General features: G+C 40.5%; 9 non-coding genes across 9 annotated transcripts; all 9 read left to right on the forward strand.

The window, feature by feature from the left end:
• The first annotated feature begins 577 nt into the window (after positions 1-577).
• On the forward strand, positions 578-696 carry LOC141350671 (5S ribosomal RNA). Its single transcript, XR_012358809.1, has one exon. It is a non-coding gene; the product is annotated as a 5S ribosomal RNA (ribosomal RNA).
• Positions 697-2,469: 1,773 nt separating this feature from the next.
• Positions 2,470-2,588, forward strand: LOC141350672 (5S ribosomal RNA). Its single transcript, XR_012358810.1, has one exon. It is a non-coding gene; the product is annotated as a 5S ribosomal RNA (ribosomal RNA).
• Positions 2,589-4,337: 1,749 nt separating this feature from the next.
• Positions 4,338-4,456, forward strand: LOC141350673 (5S ribosomal RNA). The gene has a single exon (XR_012358811.1). It is a non-coding gene; the product is annotated as a 5S ribosomal RNA (ribosomal RNA).
• A 1,741-nt stretch (positions 4,457-6,197) lies between these two features.
• LOC141350675 (5S ribosomal RNA) lies at positions 6,198-6,316 on the forward strand. The gene has a single exon (XR_012358813.1). It is a non-coding gene; the product is annotated as a 5S ribosomal RNA (ribosomal RNA).
• A 1,749-nt stretch (positions 6,317-8,065) lies between these two features.
• LOC141350677 (5S ribosomal RNA) lies at positions 8,066-8,184 on the forward strand. The gene has a single exon (XR_012358814.1). It is a non-coding gene; the product is annotated as a 5S ribosomal RNA (ribosomal RNA).
• A 1,749-nt stretch (positions 8,185-9,933) lies between these two features.
• LOC141350678 (5S ribosomal RNA) lies at positions 9,934-10,052 on the forward strand. Its single transcript, XR_012358815.1, has one exon. It is a non-coding gene; the product is annotated as a 5S ribosomal RNA (ribosomal RNA).
• A 2,580-nt stretch (positions 10,053-12,632) lies between these two features.
• LOC141350679 (5S ribosomal RNA) lies at positions 12,633-12,751 on the forward strand. Its single transcript, XR_012358816.1, has one exon. It is a non-coding gene; the product is annotated as a 5S ribosomal RNA (ribosomal RNA).
• A 1,753-nt stretch (positions 12,752-14,504) lies between these two features.
• LOC141350680 (5S ribosomal RNA) lies at positions 14,505-14,623 on the forward strand. Its single transcript, XR_012358817.1, has one exon. It is a non-coding gene; the product is annotated as a 5S ribosomal RNA (ribosomal RNA).
• A 1,753-nt stretch (positions 14,624-16,376) lies between these two features.
• On the forward strand, positions 16,377-16,495 carry LOC141350681 (5S ribosomal RNA). Its single transcript, XR_012358818.1, has one exon. It is a non-coding gene; the product is annotated as a 5S ribosomal RNA (ribosomal RNA).
• Positions 16,496-16,710: the final 215 nt, after the last annotated feature.

The following is a 16,710-nucleotide window of genomic DNA, read 5'->3' on the forward strand; positions in this document are numbered from 1 at the left end:
ATTTATAGCTGCCAAATAGAGCGTGTGCCACCCGCTGTACGTTTTGTGATTTTGTTAGCCGGAGTAGGTTAGTTAGGGCGTTGCTGACGCTGAAGATTTATCTATAATTGTTTTCTTTTGTAGATGGAGAGCTTACGTATAGCTAGAGTGTGTACTGGTATTTTCTTGGCGTTTTATGTGGCACGGCTCTTGTCCCTTCTCCCCTCACAACTGTGCACGTGTTCGCTTTCTATGAATAAATATTGTTCCCACTACCCCTTTCACTGGACTTAAGCCCTGCACCTGTATTTGTGTATAATAAACCACTTGGCATCGTAGACGTCTGTTGCGTCCGGGTCTTCTTTGTCCATAACACATACTCCTCCGGACAAAACATTAATAAAACATGCCTGTCATTGCCCTGCTTCCCTGGGTCGTAACTTTTATTTAATGTAGTTTTAATGTTTTACTTTACGTTTATTTATTTATTTAATTAATTAATTAATTAATTAATTAATTAATCTATGTATTTAAATATCTTTTAGTTTTTATACACGTATGGGCATTGTTTAAGAGGCTCGTTTTGACAGCGTCTCTCGCTTACGGCCATACCACCCTGAGCACGCCCGATCTCGTCCGATCTCGGAAGCTAAGCAGGGTCGGGCCTGGTTAGTACTTGGATGGGAGACCGCCTGGGAATACCAGGTGCTGTAAGCTTTTGTCTTTGTCACTTTTCTCCTTTTTACTTCGTTCGCCGCATTTGCTTTCCGGATTCTGCATTGGTTTGTCTTTTCTCCGTCTGTGCGCCAGTCAGAGGATCCGCTCAGTCTCGTCTTTACCCCCCTCCTCCGGCAGGGGGCGGTCAGAGGCTTCCTTTTGGGCTTTTTGCTCAGTGCCCACAGCAGCACGGGGCAGAGGAGCGGTCATTAACAGAGCGCTGCCTGTGTTGCAGGGGATTTGACGCCATTCACGTGTAAGAACGAGCGTATGTGCTGCATGGTCTGTTCTTTCAAGGGCAAAAGTTAGTTAATTTAACCCACCCCCATTCGTTTGCTCCTCTGTAAAGGACAGCGGCTGGGTTAACGAGACACTGCATAAATCATAAGCAGTTGTTAACACCATTACAACGTGCACTCTTTACAAAGCTGTCAAATATTTTTGCGTATCTGTTATTATCACTATTTAGCAAAGACTTTTCATTTTCTATGAATGAATGCTGTGACTAAAAGCTGGCATGGTTTTTATCTATCTATCTATCTATCTATCTATCTATCTATCTATCTATCTATCTATCTATCTATCTATCTATCTATCTATCTATCTATCTATCTATCTATAAACATTTATTCAGTTTTTTACTTGATACATTTATTTATTTATTTATTTATTTATGTATTTGATTTACACAATCATTTATTATTAATTCATTTATTTCTATTTATTAAATTGTCGATTTATTTATTTTTAGTAATTTAATTTATTTTCTATTTAATTATTTATTGATATTTATTGTTACGTTCCTGTGTGAGTTTTGCGTGTTTCTGTCTCTTTCCAGCGATCCGTACCTGCATTCTTCTCAAATCCGTTCATTGGCTGTTTCTGGGGAATCCCGATGACGTCATTCATACCTATACCAATCCCGTTACACGGAATTATGCGAAGCCCATCGCCGTCCCGTTCGCCAGCTTTTTTTGTTTTGTTTTTTGCTGAAATAATGTACCCCATTTTGTTCTGTCGTTCAAACAGTCTCAGTACATTATTGTTTGTGTTTTTTAAAGCTTCGGAACGCCTATTTGTTCTCCCCTGTCCTCTTGTTTGTTACTTTCTCCCCTCGGATGTCTTGTTTGTTTGTTCGTTGGGAGAGCCGGACAGGTATGGATGTCACGTGACGTAGGCTACACTATGCCTTCACGTGGAATTTATAGCTGCCAAATAGAGCGTGTGCCACCCGCTGTACGTTTTGTGATTTTGTTAGCCGGAGTAGGTTAGTTAGGGCGTTGCTGACGCTGAAGATTTATCTATAATTGTTTTCTTTTGTAGATGGAGAGCTTACGTATAGCTAGAGTGTGTACTGGTATTTTCTTGGCGTTTTATGTGGCACGGCTCTTGTCCCTTCTCCCCTCACAACTGTGCACGTGTTCGCTTTCTATGAATAAATATTGTTCCCACTACCCCTTTCACTGGACTTAAGCCCTGCACCTGTATTTGTGTATAATAAACCACTTGGCATCGTAGACGTCTGTTGCGTCCGGGTCTTCTTTGTCCATAACACATACTCCTCCGGACAAAACATTAATAAAACATGCCTGTCATTGCCCTGCTTCCCTGGGTCGTAACTTTTATTTAATGTAGTTTTAATGTTTTACTTTACGTTTATTTATTTATTTAATTAATTAATTAATTAATTAATTAATCTATGTATTTAAATATCTTTTAGTTTTTATACACGTATGGGCATTGTTTAAGAGGCTCGTTTTGACAGCGTCTCTCGCTTACGGCCATACCACCCTGAGCACGCCCGATCTCGTCCGATCTCGGAAGCTAAGCAGGGTCGGGCCTGGTTAGTACTTGGATGGGAGACCGCCTGGGAATACCAGGTGCTGTAAGCTTTTGTCTTTGTCACTTTTCTCCTTTTTACTTCGTTCGCCGCATTTGCTTTCCGGATTCTGCATTGGTTTGTCTTTTCTCCGTCTGTGCGCCAGTCAGAGGATCCGCTCAGTCTCGTCTTTACCCCCCTCCTCCGGCAGGGGGCGGTCAGAGGCTTCCTTTTGGGCTTTTTGCTCAGTGCCCACAGCAGCACGGGGCAGAGGAGCGGTCATTAACAGAGCGCTGCCTGTGTTGCAGGGGATTTGACGCCATTCACGTGTAAGAACGAGCGTATGTGCTGCATGGTCTGTTCTTTCAAGGGCAAAAGTTAGTTAATTTAACCCACCCCCATTCGTTTGCTCCTCTGTAAAGGACAGCGGCTGGGTTAACGAGACACTGCATAAATCATAAGCAGTTGTTAACACCATTACAACGTGCACTCTTTACAAAGCTGTCAAATATTTTTGCGTATCTGTTATTATCACTATTTAGCAAAGACTTTTCATTTTCTATGAATGAATGCTGTGACTAAAAGCTGGCATGGTTTTTATCTATCTATCTATCTATCTATCTATCTATCTATCTATCTATCTATCTATCTATCTATCTATCTATCTATAAACATTTATTCAGTTTTTTACTTGATACATTTATTTATTTATTTATTTATTTATGTATTTGATTTACACAATCATTTATTATTAATTCATTTATTTCTATTTATTAAATTGTCGATTTATTTATTTTTAGTAATTTAATTTATTTTCTATTTAATTATTTATTGATATTTATTGTTACGTTCCTGTGTGAGTTTTGCGTGTTTCTGTCTCTTTCCAGCGATCCGTACCTGCATTCTTCTCAAATCCGTTCATTGGCTGTTTCTGGGGAATCCCGATGACGTCATTCATACCTATACCAATCCCGTTACACGGAATTATGCGAAGCCCATCGCCGTCCCGTTCGCCAGCTTTTTTTGTTTTGTTTTTTGCTGAAATAATGTACCCCATTTTGTTCTGTCGTTCAAACAGTCTCAGTACATTATTGTTTGTGTTTTTTAAAGCTTCGGAACGCCTATTTGTTCTCCCCTGTCCTCTTGTTTGTTACTTTCTCCCCTCGGATGTCTTGTTTGTTTGTTCGTTGGGAGAGCCGGACAGGTATGGATGTCACGTGACGTAGGCTACACTATGCCTTCACGTGGAATTTATAGCTGCCAAATAGAGCGTGTGCCACCCGCTGTACGTTTTGTGATTTTGTTAGCCGGAGTAGGTTAGTTAGGGCGTTGCTGACGCTGAAGATTTATCTATAATTGTTTTCTTTTGTAGATGGAGAGCTTACGTATAGCTAGAGTGTGTACTGGTATTTTCTTGGCGTTTTATGTGGCACGGCTCTTGTCCCTTCTCCCCTCACAACTGTGCACGTGTTCGCTTTCTATGAATAAATATTGTTCCCACTACCCCTTTCACTGGACTTAAGCCCTGCACCTGTATTTGTGTATAATAAACCACTTGGCATCGTAGACGTCTGTTGCGTCCGGGTCTTCTTTGTCCATAACACATACTCCTCCGGACAAAACATTAATAAAACATGCCTGTCATTGCCCTGCTTCCCTGGGTCGTAACTTTTATTTAATGTAGTTTTAATGTTTTACTTTACGTTTATTTATTTATTTAATTAATTAATTAATTAATTAATTAATCTATGTATTTAAATATCTTTTAGTTTTTATACACGTATGGGCATTGTTTAAGAGGCTCGTTTTGACAGCGTCTCTCGCTTACGGCCATACCACCCTGAGCACGCCCGATCTCGTCCGATCTCGGAAGCTAAGCAGGGTCGGGCCTGGTTAGTACTTGGATGGGAGACCGCCTGGGAATACCAGGTGCTGTAAGCTTTTGTCTTTGTCACTTTTCTCCTTTTTACTTCGTTCGCCGCATTTGCTTTCCGGATTCTGCATTGGTTTGTCTTTTCTCCGTCTGTGCGCCAGTCAGAGGATCCGCTCAGTCTCGTCTTTACCCCCCTCCTCCGGCAGGGGGCGGTCAGAGGCTTCCTTTTGGGCTTTTTGCTCAGTGCCCACAGCAGCACGGGGCAGAGGAGCGGTCATTAACAGAGCGCTGCCTGTGTTGCAGGGGATTTGACGCCATTCACGTGTAAGAACGAGCGTATGTGCTGCATGGTCTGTTCTTTCAAGGGCAAAAGTTAGTTAATTTAACCCACCCCCATTCGTTTGCTCCTCTGTAAAGGACAGCGGCTGGGTTAACGAGACACTGCATAAATCATAAGCAGTTGTTAACACCATTACAACGTGCACTCTTTACAAAGCTGTCAAATATTTTTGCGTATCTGTTATTATCACTATTTAGCAAAGACTTTTCATTTTCTATGAATGAATGCTGTGACTAAAAGCTGGCATGGTTTTTATCTATCTATCTATCTATCTATCTATCTATCTATCTATCTATCTATCTATCTATCTATCTATAAACATTTATTCAGTTTTTTACTTGATACATTTATTTATTTATTTATTTATTTATGTATTTGATTTACACAATCATTTATTATTAATTCATTTATTTCTATTTATTAAATTGTCGATTTATTTATTTTTAGTAATTTAATTTATTTTCTATTTAATTATTTATTGATATTTATTGTTACGTTCCTGTGTGAGTTTTGCGTGTTTCTGTCTCTTTCCAGCGATCCGTACCTGCATTCTTCTCAAATCCGTTCATTGGCTGTTTCTGGGGAATCCCGATGACGTCATTCATACCTATACCAATCCCGTTACACGGAATTATGCGAAGCCCATCGCCGTCCCGTTCGCCAGCTTTTTTTGTTTTGTTTTTTGCTGAAATAATGTACCCCATTTTGTTCTGTCGTTCAAACAGTCTCAGTACATTATTGTTTGTGTTTTTTAAAGCTTCGGAACGCCTATTTGTTCTCCCCTGTCCTCTTGTTTGTTACTTTCTCCCCTCGGATGTCTTGTTTGTTTGTTCGTTGGGAGAGCCGGACAGGTATGGATGTCACGTGACGTAGGCTACACTATGCCTTCACGTGGAATTTATAGCTGCCAAATAGAGCGTGTGCCACCCGCTGTACGTTTTGTGATTTTGTTAGCCGGAGTAGGTTAGTTAGGGCGTTGCTGACGCTGAAGATTTATCTATAATTGTTTTCTTTTGTAGATGGAGAGCTTACGTATAGCTAGAGTGTGTACTGGTATTTTCTTGGCGTTTTATGTGGCACGGCTCTTGTCCCTTCTCCCCTCACAACTGTGCACGTGTTCGCTTTCTATGAATAAATATTGTTCCCACTACCCCTTTCACTGGACTTAAGCCCTGCACCTGTATTTGTGTATAATAAACCACTTGGCATCGTAGACGTCTGTTGCGTCCGGGTCTTCTTTGTCCATAACACATACTCCTCCGGACAAAACATTAATAAAACATGCCTGTCATTGCCCTGCTTCCCTGGGTCGTAACTTTTATTTAATGTAGTTTTAATGTTTTACTTTACGTTTATTTATTTATTTAATTAATTAATTAATTAATTAATTAATCTATGTATTTAAATATCTTTTAGTTTTTATACACGTATGGGCATTGTTTAAGAGGCTCGTTTTGACAGCGTCTCTCGCTTACGGCCATACCACCCTGAGCACGCCCGATCTCGTCCGATCTCGGAAGCTAAGCAGGGTCGGGCCTGGTTAGTACTTGGATGGGAGACCGCCTGGGAATACCAGGTGCTGTAAGCTTTTGTCTTTGTCACTTTTCTCCTTTTTACTTCGTTCGCCGCATTTGCTTTCAGGATTCTGCATTGGTGTGTCTTTTCTCCGTCTGTGCGCCAGTCAGAGGATCCGCTCAGTCTCGTCTTTACCCCCCTCCTCCGGCAGGGGGCGGTCAGAGGCTTCCTTTTGGGCTTTTTGCTCAGTGCCCACAGCAGCACGGGGCAGAGGAGCGGTCATTAACAGAGCGCTGCCTGTGTTGCAGGGGATTTGACGCCATTCACGTGTAAGAACGAGCGTATGTGCTGCATGGTCTGTTCTTTCAAGGGCAAAAGTTAGTTAATTTAACCCACCCCCATTCGTTTGCTCCTCTGTAAAGGACAGCGGCTGGGTTAACGAGACACTGCATAAATCATAAGCAGTTGTTAACACCATTACAACGTGCACTCTTTACAAAGCTGTCAAATATTTTTGCGTATCTGTTATTATCACTATTTAGCAAAGACTTTTCATTTTCTATGAATGAATGCTGTGACTAAAAGCTGGCATGGTTTTTATCTATCTATCTATCTATCTATCTATCTATCTATCTATCTATCTATCTATCTATCTATCTATCTATCTATAAACATTTATTCAGTTTTTTACTTGATACATTTATTTATTTATTTATTTATTTATGTATTTGATTTACACAATCATTTATTATTAATTCATTTATTTCTATTTATTAAATTGTCGATTTATTTATTTTTAGTAATTTAATTTATTTTCTATTTAATTATTTATTGATATTTATTGTTACGTTCCTGTGTGAGTTTTGCGTGTTTCTGTCTCTTTCCAGCGATCCGTACCTGCATTCTTCTCAAATCCGTTCATTGGCTGTTTCTGGGGAATCCCGATGACGTCATTCATACCTATACCAATCCCGTTACACGGAATTATGCGAAGCCCATCGCCGTCCCGTTCGCCAGCTTTTTTTGTTTTGTTTTTTGCTGAAATAATGTACCCCATTTTGTTCTGTCGTTCAAACAGTCTCAGTACATTATTGTTTGTGTTTTTTAAAGCTTCGGAACGCCTATTTGTTCTCCCCTGTCCTCTTGTTTGTTACTTTCTCCCCTCGGATGTCTTGTTTGTTTGTTCGTTGGGAGAGCCGGACAGGTATGGATGTCACGTGACGTAGGCTACACTATGCCTTCACGTGGAATTTATAGCTGCCAAATAGAGCGTGTGCCACCCGCTGTACGTTTTGTGATTTTGTTAGCCGGAGTAGGTTAGTTAGGGCGTTGCTGACGCTGAAGATTTATCTATAATTGTTTTCTTTTGTAGATGGAGAGCTTACGTATAGCTAGAGTGTGTACTGGTATTTTCTTGGCGTTTTATGTGGCACGGCTCTTGTCCCTTCTCCCCTCACAACTGTGCACGTGTTCGCTTTCTATGAATAAATATTGTTCCCACTACCCCTTTCACTGGACTTAAGCCCTGCACCTGTATTTGTGTATAATAAACCACTTGGCATCGTAGACGTCTGTTGCGTCCGGGTCTTCTTTGTCCATAACACATACTCCTCCGGACAAAACATTAATAAAACATGCCTGTCATTGCCCTGCTTCCCTGGGTCGTAACTTTTATTTAATGTAGTTTTAATGTTTTACTTTACGTTTATTTATTTATTTAATTAATTAATTAATTAATTAATTAATCTATGTATTTAAATATCTTTTAGTTTTTATACACGTATGGGCATTGTTTAAGAGGCTCGTTTTGACAGCGTCTCTCGCTTACGGCCATACCACCCTGAGCACGCCCGATCTCGTCCGATCTCGGAAGCTAAGCAGGGTCGGGCCTGGTTAGTACTTGGATGGGAGACCGCCTGGGAATACCAGGTGCTGTAAGCTTTTGTCTTTGTCACTTTTCTCCTTTTTACTTCGTTCGCCGCATTTGCTTTCCGGATTCTGCATTGGTTTGTCTTTTCTCCGTCTGTGCGCCAGTCAGAGGATCCGCTCAGTCTCGTCTTTACCCCCCTCCTCCGGCAGGGGGCGGTCAGAGGCTTCCTTTTGGGCTTTTTGCTCAGTGCCCACAGCGGCACGGGGCAGAGGAGCGGTCATTAACAGAGCGCTGCCTGTGTTGCAGGGGATTTGACGCCATTCACGTGTAAGAACGAGCGTATGTGCTGCATGGTCTGTTCTTTCAAGGGCAAAAGTTAGTTAATTTAACCCACCCCCATTCGTTTGCTCCTCTGTAAAGGACAGCGGCTGGGTTAACGAGACACTGCATAAATCATAAGCAGTTGTTAACACCATTACAACGTGCACTCTTTACAAAGCTGTCAAATATTTTTGCGTATCTGTTATTATCACTATTTAGCAAAGACTTTTCATTTTCTATGAATGAATGCTGTGACTAAAAGCTGGCATGGTTTTTATCTATCTATCTATCTATCTATCTATCTATCTATCTATCTATCTATCTATCTATCTATCTATCTATCTATAAACATTTATTCAGTTTTTTACTTGATACATTTATTTATTTATTTATTTATTTATGTATTTGATTTACACAATCATTTATTATTAATTCATTTATTTCTATTTATTAAATTGTCGATTTATTTATTTTTAGTAATTTAATTTATTTTCTATTTAATTATTTATTGATATTTATTGTTACGTTCCTGTGTGAGTTTTGCGTGTTTCTGTCTCTTTCCAGCGATCCGTACCTGCATTCTTCTCAAATCCGTTCATTGGCTGTTTCTGGGGAATCCCGATGACGTCATTCATACCTATACCAATCCCGTTACACGGAATTATGCGAAGCCCATCGCCGTCCCGTTCGCCAGCTTTTTTTGTTTTGTTTTTTGCTGAAATAATGTACCCCATTTTGTTCTGTCGTTCAAACAGTCTCAGTACATTATTGTTTGTGTTTTTTAAAGCTTCGGAACGCCTATTTGTTCTCCCCTGTCCTCTTGTTTGTTACTTTCTCCCCTCGGATGTCTTGTTTGTTTGTTCGTTGGGAGAGCCGGACAGGTATGGATGTCACGTGACGTAGGCTACACTATGCCTTCACGTGGAATTTATAGCTGCCAAATAGAGCGTGTGCCACCCGCTGTACGTTTTGTGATTTTGTTAGCCGGAGTAGGTTAGTTAGGGCGTTGCTGACGCTGAAGATTTATCTATAATTGTTTTCTTTTGTAGATGGAGAGCTTACGTATAGCTAGAGTGTGTACTGGTATTTTCTTGGCGTTTTATGTGGCACGGCTCTTGTCCCTTCTCCCCTCACAACTGTGCACGTGTTCGCTTTCTATGAATAAATATTGTTCCCACTACCCCTTTCACTGGACTTAAGCCCTGCACCTGTATTTGTGTATAATAAACCACTTGGCATCGTAGACGTCTGTTGCGTCCGGGTCTTCTTTGTCCATAACACATACTCCTCCGGACAAAACATTAATAAAACATGCCTGTCATTGCCCTGCTTCCCTGGGTCGTAACTTTTATTTAATGTAGTTTTAATGTTTTACTTTACGTTTATTTATTTATTTAATTAATTAATTAATTAATTAATTAATCTATGTATTTAAATATCTTTTAGTTTTTATACACGTATGGGCATTGTTTAAGAGGCTCGTTTTGACAGCGTCTCTCGCTTACGGCCATACCACCCTGAGCACGCCCGATCTCGTCCGATCTCGGAAGCTAAGCAGGGTCGGGCCTGGTTAGTACTTGGATGGGAGACCGCCTGGGAATACCAGGTGCTGTAAGCTTTTGTCTTTGTCACTTTTCTCCTTTTTACTTCGTTCGCCGCATTTGCTTTCCGGATTCTGCATTGGTTTGTCTTTTCTCCGTCTGTGCGCCAGTCAGAGGATCCGCTCAGTCTCGTCTTTACCCCCCTCCTCCGGCAGGGGGCGGTCAGAGGCTTCCTTTTGGGCTTTTTGCTCAGTGCCCACAGCAGCACGGGGCAGAGGAGCGGTCATTAACAGAGCGCTGCCTGTGTTGCAGGGGATTTGACGCCATTCACGTGTAAGAACGAGCGTATGTGCTGCATGGTCTGTTCTTTCAAGGGCAAAAGTTAGTTAATTTAACCCACCCCCATTCGTTTGCTCCTCTGTAAAGGACAGCGGCTGGGTTAACGAGACACTGCATAAATCATAAGCAGTTGTTAACACCATTACAACGTGCACTCTTTACAAAGCTGTCAAATATTTTTGCGTATCTGTTATTATCACTATTTAGCAAAGACTTTTCATTTTCTATGAATGAATGCTGTGACTAAAAGCTGGCATGGTTTTTATCTATCTATCTATCTATCTATCTATCTATCTATCTATCTATCTATCTATCTATCTATCTATAAACATTTATTCAGTTTTTTACTTGATACATTTATTTATTTATTTATTTATTTATGTATTTGATTTACACAATCATTTATTATTAATTCATTTATTTCTATTTATTAAATTGTCGATTTATTTATTTTTAGTAATTTAATTTATTTTCTATTTAATTATTTATTGATATTTATTGTTACGTTCCTGTGTGAGTTTTGCGTGTTTCTGTCTCTTTCCAGCGATCCGTACCTGCATTCTTCTCAAATCCGTTCATTGGCTGTTTCTGGGGAATCCCGATGACGTCATTCATACCTAGGGTGACCAGATTTCTCAGAGTGGAATATGGGACAGACAAGGACCCACAGACCCACAACTCCCAATGAACACAAACAAGTAGTTTACACTTGATAATATCATTAACTATGTAAAAAAATATGTAGACTTACATAAAGTTGCAGATTTAGTGCGAGCAGAAGAAAATTTTGGATCATACAATTTCTTAATTAATTTTGCAGTGCAGTCAGCTGACCGAAAACTGTGCCCATGAATAACAGAATGATATGCAAAAATTCACTGACATTTGGAGTAGCACACTTACTTTTAGCAGCGTCCACCGCGTGCATTTGCTGCGTAATGTCGGCGCGGCCTCCGTGAGCAATGGAAAAGCGAGCCCCGCAAATGTTGCATCTTAATTTGCTTGCAACTGATAGTGACTCTCTTTTGAGAAATTTAAACTATTTTTGAAGATCCTCATTAAATGTACACGCATGCTTCTTTGACATCTTTGCACCCGAGTCAAGCTCCCGTGCTCTCTACTACACTTAACTGCAGGTGACGTCGGATTCCGCTCACCAACATCAAGTTGATTTAGGGAATTGTGATTGGATGGTACTTTTGTTCTCTAAAATATACTATAATGCGATTTGCTTTTACTTTTTATTTTTATTGGGCTATTTTCATATGAGAGGAGACTTCAAGTACTCACGCTATCACTCAGCAAAAAAAATAAATAAATAAAAATAATAATTATTATTATTAATGAAATACGGGACAAAATATGATTTTTTCATGATAAGTCGGGACACTCAAATTAGAGTTGAAATACGGGACTGTCCTGGGAAAAACGGGACGTCTGGTCACCCTATTCATACCTATACCAATCCCGTTACACGGAATTATGCGAAGCCCATCGCCGTCCCGTTCGCCAGCTTTTTTTGTTTTGTTTTTTGCTGAAATAATGTACCCCATTTTGTTCTGTCGTTCAAACAGTCTCAGTACATTATTGTTTGTGTTTTTTAAAGCTTCGGAACGCCTATTTGTTCTCCCCTGTCCTCTTGTTTGTTACTTTCTCCCCTCGGATGTCTTGTTTGTTTGTTCGTTGGGAGAGCCGGACAGGTATGGATGTCACGTGACGTAGGCTACACTATGCCTTCACGTGGAATTTATAGCTGCCAAATAGAGCGTGTGCCACCCGCTGTACGTTTTGTGATTTTGTTAGCCGGAGTAGGTTAGTTAGGGCGTTGCTGACGCTGAAGATTTATCTATAATTGTTTTCTTTTGTAGATGGAGAGCTTACGTATAGCTAGAGTGTGTACTGGTATTTTCTTGGCGTTTTATGTGGCACGGCTCTTGTCCCTTCTCCCCTCACAACTGTGCACGTGTTCGCTTTCTATGAATAAATATTGTTCCCACTACCCCTTTCACTGGACTTAAGCCCTGCACCTGTATTTGTGTATAATAAACCACTTGGCATCGTAGACGTCTGTTGCGTCCGGGTCTTCTTTGTCCATAACACATACTCCTCCGGACAAAACATTAATAAAACATGCCTGTCATTGCCCTGCTTCCCTGGGTCGTAACTTTTATTTAATGTAGTTTTAATGTTTTACTTTACGTTTATTTATTTATTTAATTAATTAATTAATTAATTAATTAATCTATGTATTTAAATATCTTTTAGTTTTTATACACGTATGGGCATTGTTTAAGAGGCTCGTTTTGACAGCGTCTCTCGCTTACGGCCATACCACCCTGAGCACGCCCGATCTCGTCCGATCTCGGAAGCTAAGCAGGGTCGGGCCTGGTTAGTACTTGGATGGGAGACCGCCTGGGAATACCAGGTGCTGTAAGCTTTTGTCTTTGTCACTTTTCTCCTTTTTACTTCGTTCGCCGCATTTGCTTTCCGGATTCTGCATTGGTTTGTCTTTTCTCCGTCTGTGCGCCAGTCAGAGGATCCGCTCAGTCTCGTCTTTACCCCCCTCCTCCGGCAGGGGGCGGTCAGAGGCTTCCTTTTGGGCTTTTTGCTCAGTGCCCACAGCAGCACGGGGCAGAGGAGCGGTCATTAACAGAGCGCTGCCTGTGTTGCAGGGGATTTGACGCCATTCACGTGTAAGAACGAGCGTATGTGCTGCATGGTCTGTTCTTTCAAGGGCAAAAGTTAGTTAATTTAACCCACCCCCATTCGTTTGCTCCTCTGTAAAGGACAGCGGCTGGGTTAACGAGACACTGCATAAATCATAAGCAGTTGTTAACACCATTACAACGTGCACTCTTTACAAAGCTGTCAAATATTTTTGCGTATCTGTTATTATCACTATTTAGCAAAGACTTTTCATTTTCTATGAATGAATGCTGTGACTAAAAGCTGGCATGGTTTTTATCTATCTATCTATCTATCTATCTATCTATCTATCTATCTATCTATCTATCTATCTATCTATCTATCTATCTATAAACATTTATTCAGTTTTTTACTTGATACATTTATTTATTTATTTATTTATTTATGTATTTGATTTACACAATCATTTATTATTAATTCATTTATTTCTATTTATTAAATTGTCGATTTATTTATTTTTAGTAATTTAATTTATTTTCTATTTAATTATTTATTGATATTTATTGTTACGTTCCTGTGTGAGTTTTGCGTGTTTCTGTCTCTTTCCAGCGATCCGTACCTGCATTCTTCTCAAATCCGTTCATTGGCTGTTTCTGGGGAATCCCGATGACGTCATTCATACCTATACCAATCCCGTTACACGGAATTATGCGAAGCCCATCGCCGTCCCGTTCGCCAGCTTTTTTTGTTTTGTTTTTTGCTGAAATAATGTACCCCATTTTGTTCTGTCGTTCAAACAGTCTCAGTACATTATTGTTTGTGTTTTTTAAAGCTTCGGAACGCCTATTTGTTCTCCCCTGTCCTCTTGTTTGTTACTTTCTCCCCTCGGATGTCTTGTTTGTTTGTTCGTTGGGAGAGCCGGACAGGTATGGATGTCACGTGACGTAGGCTACACTATGCCTTCACGTGGAATTTATAGCTGCCAAATAGAGCGTGTGCCACCCGCTGTACGTTTTGTGATTTTGTTAGCCGGAGTAGGTTAGTTAGGGCGTTGCTGACGCTGAAGATTTATCTATAATTGTTTTCTTTTGTAGATGGAGAGCTTACGTATAGCTAGAGTGTGTACTGGTATTTTCTTGGCGTTTTATGTGGCACGGCTCTTGTCCCTTCTCCCCTCACAACTGTGCACGTGTTCGCTTTCTATGAATAAATATTGTTCCCACTACCCCTTTCACTGGACTTAAGCCCTGCACCTGTATTTGTGTATAATAAACCACTTGGCATCGTAGACGTCTGTTGCGTCCGGGTCTTCTTTGTCCATAACACATACTCCTCCGGACAAAACATTAATAAAACATGCCTGTCATTGCCCTGCTTCCCTGGGTCGTAACTTTTATTTAATGTAGTTTTAATGTTTTACTTTACGTTTATTTATTTATTTAATTAATTAATTAATTAATTAATTAATCTATGTATTTAAATATCTTTTAGTTTTTATACACGTATGGGCATTGTTTAAGAGGCTCGTTTTGACAGCGTCTCTCGCTTACGGCCATACCACCCTGAGCACGCCCGATCTCGTCCGATCTCGGAAGCTAAGCAGGGTCGGGCCTGGTTAGTACTTGGATGGGAGACCGCCTGGGAATACCAGGTGCTGTAAGCTTTTGTCTTTGTCACTTTTCTCCTTTTTACTTCGTTCGCCGCATTTGCTTTCCGGATTCTGCATTGGTTTGTCTTTTCTCCGTCTGTGCGCCAGTCAGAGGATCCGCTCAGTCTCGTCTTTACCCCCCTCCTCCGGCAGGGGGCGGTCAGAGGCTTCCTTTTGGGCTTTTTGCTCAGTGCCCACAGCAGCACGGGGCAGAGGAGCGGTCATTAACAGAGCGCTGCCTGTGTTGCAGGGGATTTGACGCCATTCACGTGTAAGAACGAGCGTATGTGCTGCATGGTCTGTTCTTTCAAGGGCAAAAGTTAGTTAATTTAACCCACCCCCATTCGTTTGCTCCTCTGTAAAGGACAGCGGCTGGGTTAACGAGACACTGCATAAATCATAAGCAGTTGTTAACACCATTACAACGTGCACTCTTTACAAAGCTGTCAAATATTTTTGCGTATCTGTTATTATCACTATTTAGCAAAGACTTTTCATTTTCTATGAATGAATGCTGTGACTAAAAGCTGGCATGGTTTTTATCTATCTATCTATCTATCTATCTATCTATCTATCTATCTATCTATCTATCTATCTATCTATCTATCTATCTATAAACATTTATTCAGTTTTTTACTTGATACATTTATTTATTTATTTATTTATTTATGTATTTGATTTACACAATCATTTATTATTAATTCATTTATTTCTATTTATTAAATTGTCGATTTATTTATTTTTAGTAATTTAATTTATTTTCTATTTAATTATTTATTGATATTTATTGTTACGTTCCTGTGTGAGTTTTGCGTGTTTCTGTCTCTTTCCAGCGATCCGTACCTGCATTCTTCTCAAATCCGTTCATTGGCTGTTTCTGGGGAATCCCGATGACGTCATTCATACCTATACCAATCCCGTTACACGGAATTATGCGAAGCCCATCGCCGTCCCGTTCGCCAGCTTTTTTTGTTTTGTTTTTTGCTGAAATAATGTACCCCATTTTGTTCTGTCGTTCAAACAGTCTCAGTACATTATTGTTTGTGTTTTTTAAAGCTTCGGAACGCCTATTTGTTCTCCCCTGTCCTCTTGTTTGTTACTTTCTCCCCTCGGATGTCTTGTTTGTTTGTTCGTTGGGAGAGCCGGACAGGTATGGATGTCACGTGACGTAGGCTACACTATGCCTTCACGTGGAATTTATAGCTGCCAAATAGAGCGTGTGCCACCCGCTGTACGTTTTGTGATTTTGTTAGCCGGAGTAGGTTAGTTAGGGCGTTGCTGACGCTGAAGATTTATCTATAATTGTTTTCTTTTGTAGATGGAGAGCTTACGTATAGCTAGAGTGTGTACTGGTATTTTCTTGGCGTTTTATGTGGCACGGCTCTTGTCCCTTCTCCCCTCACAACTGTGCACGTGTTCGCTTTCTATGAATAAATATTGTTCCCACTACCCCTTTCACTGGACTTAAGCCCTGCACCTGTATTTGTGTATAATAAACCACTTGGCATCGTAGACGTCTGTTGCGTCCGGGTCTTCTTTGTCCATAACACATACTCCTCCGGACAAAACATTAATAAAACATGCCTGTCATTGCCCTGCTTCCCTGGGTCGTAACTTTTATTTAATGTAGTTTTAATGTTTTACTTTACGTTTATTTATTTATTTAATTAATTAATTAATTAATTAATTAATCTATGTATTTAAATATCTTTTAGTTTTTATACACGTATGGGCATTGTTTAAGAGGCTCGTTTTGACAGCGTCTCTCGCTTACGGCCATACCACCCTGAGCACGCCCGATCTCGTCCGATCTCGGAAGCTAAGCAGGGTCGGGCCTGGTTAGTACTTGGATGGGAGACCGCCTGGGAATACCAGGTGCTGTAAGCTTTTGTCTTTGTCACTTTTCTCCTTTTTACTTCGTTCGCCGCATTTGCTTTCCGGATTCTGCATTGGTTTGTCTTTTCTCCGTCTGTGCGCCAGTCAGAGGATCCGCTCAGTCTCGTCTTTACCCCCCTCCTCCGGCAGGGGGCGGTCAGAGGCTTCCTTTTGGGCTTTTTGCTCAGTGCCCACAGCAGCACGGGGCAGAGGAGCGGTCATTAACA

This window comes from Misgurnus anguillicaudatus, chromosome 18 (genome assembly GCF_027580225.2).
Source record: "Misgurnus anguillicaudatus chromosome 18, ASM2758022v2, whole genome shotgun sequence".
Taxonomy (NCBI): Eukaryota; Metazoa; Chordata; class Actinopteri; order Cypriniformes; family Cobitidae; genus Misgurnus; species Misgurnus anguillicaudatus.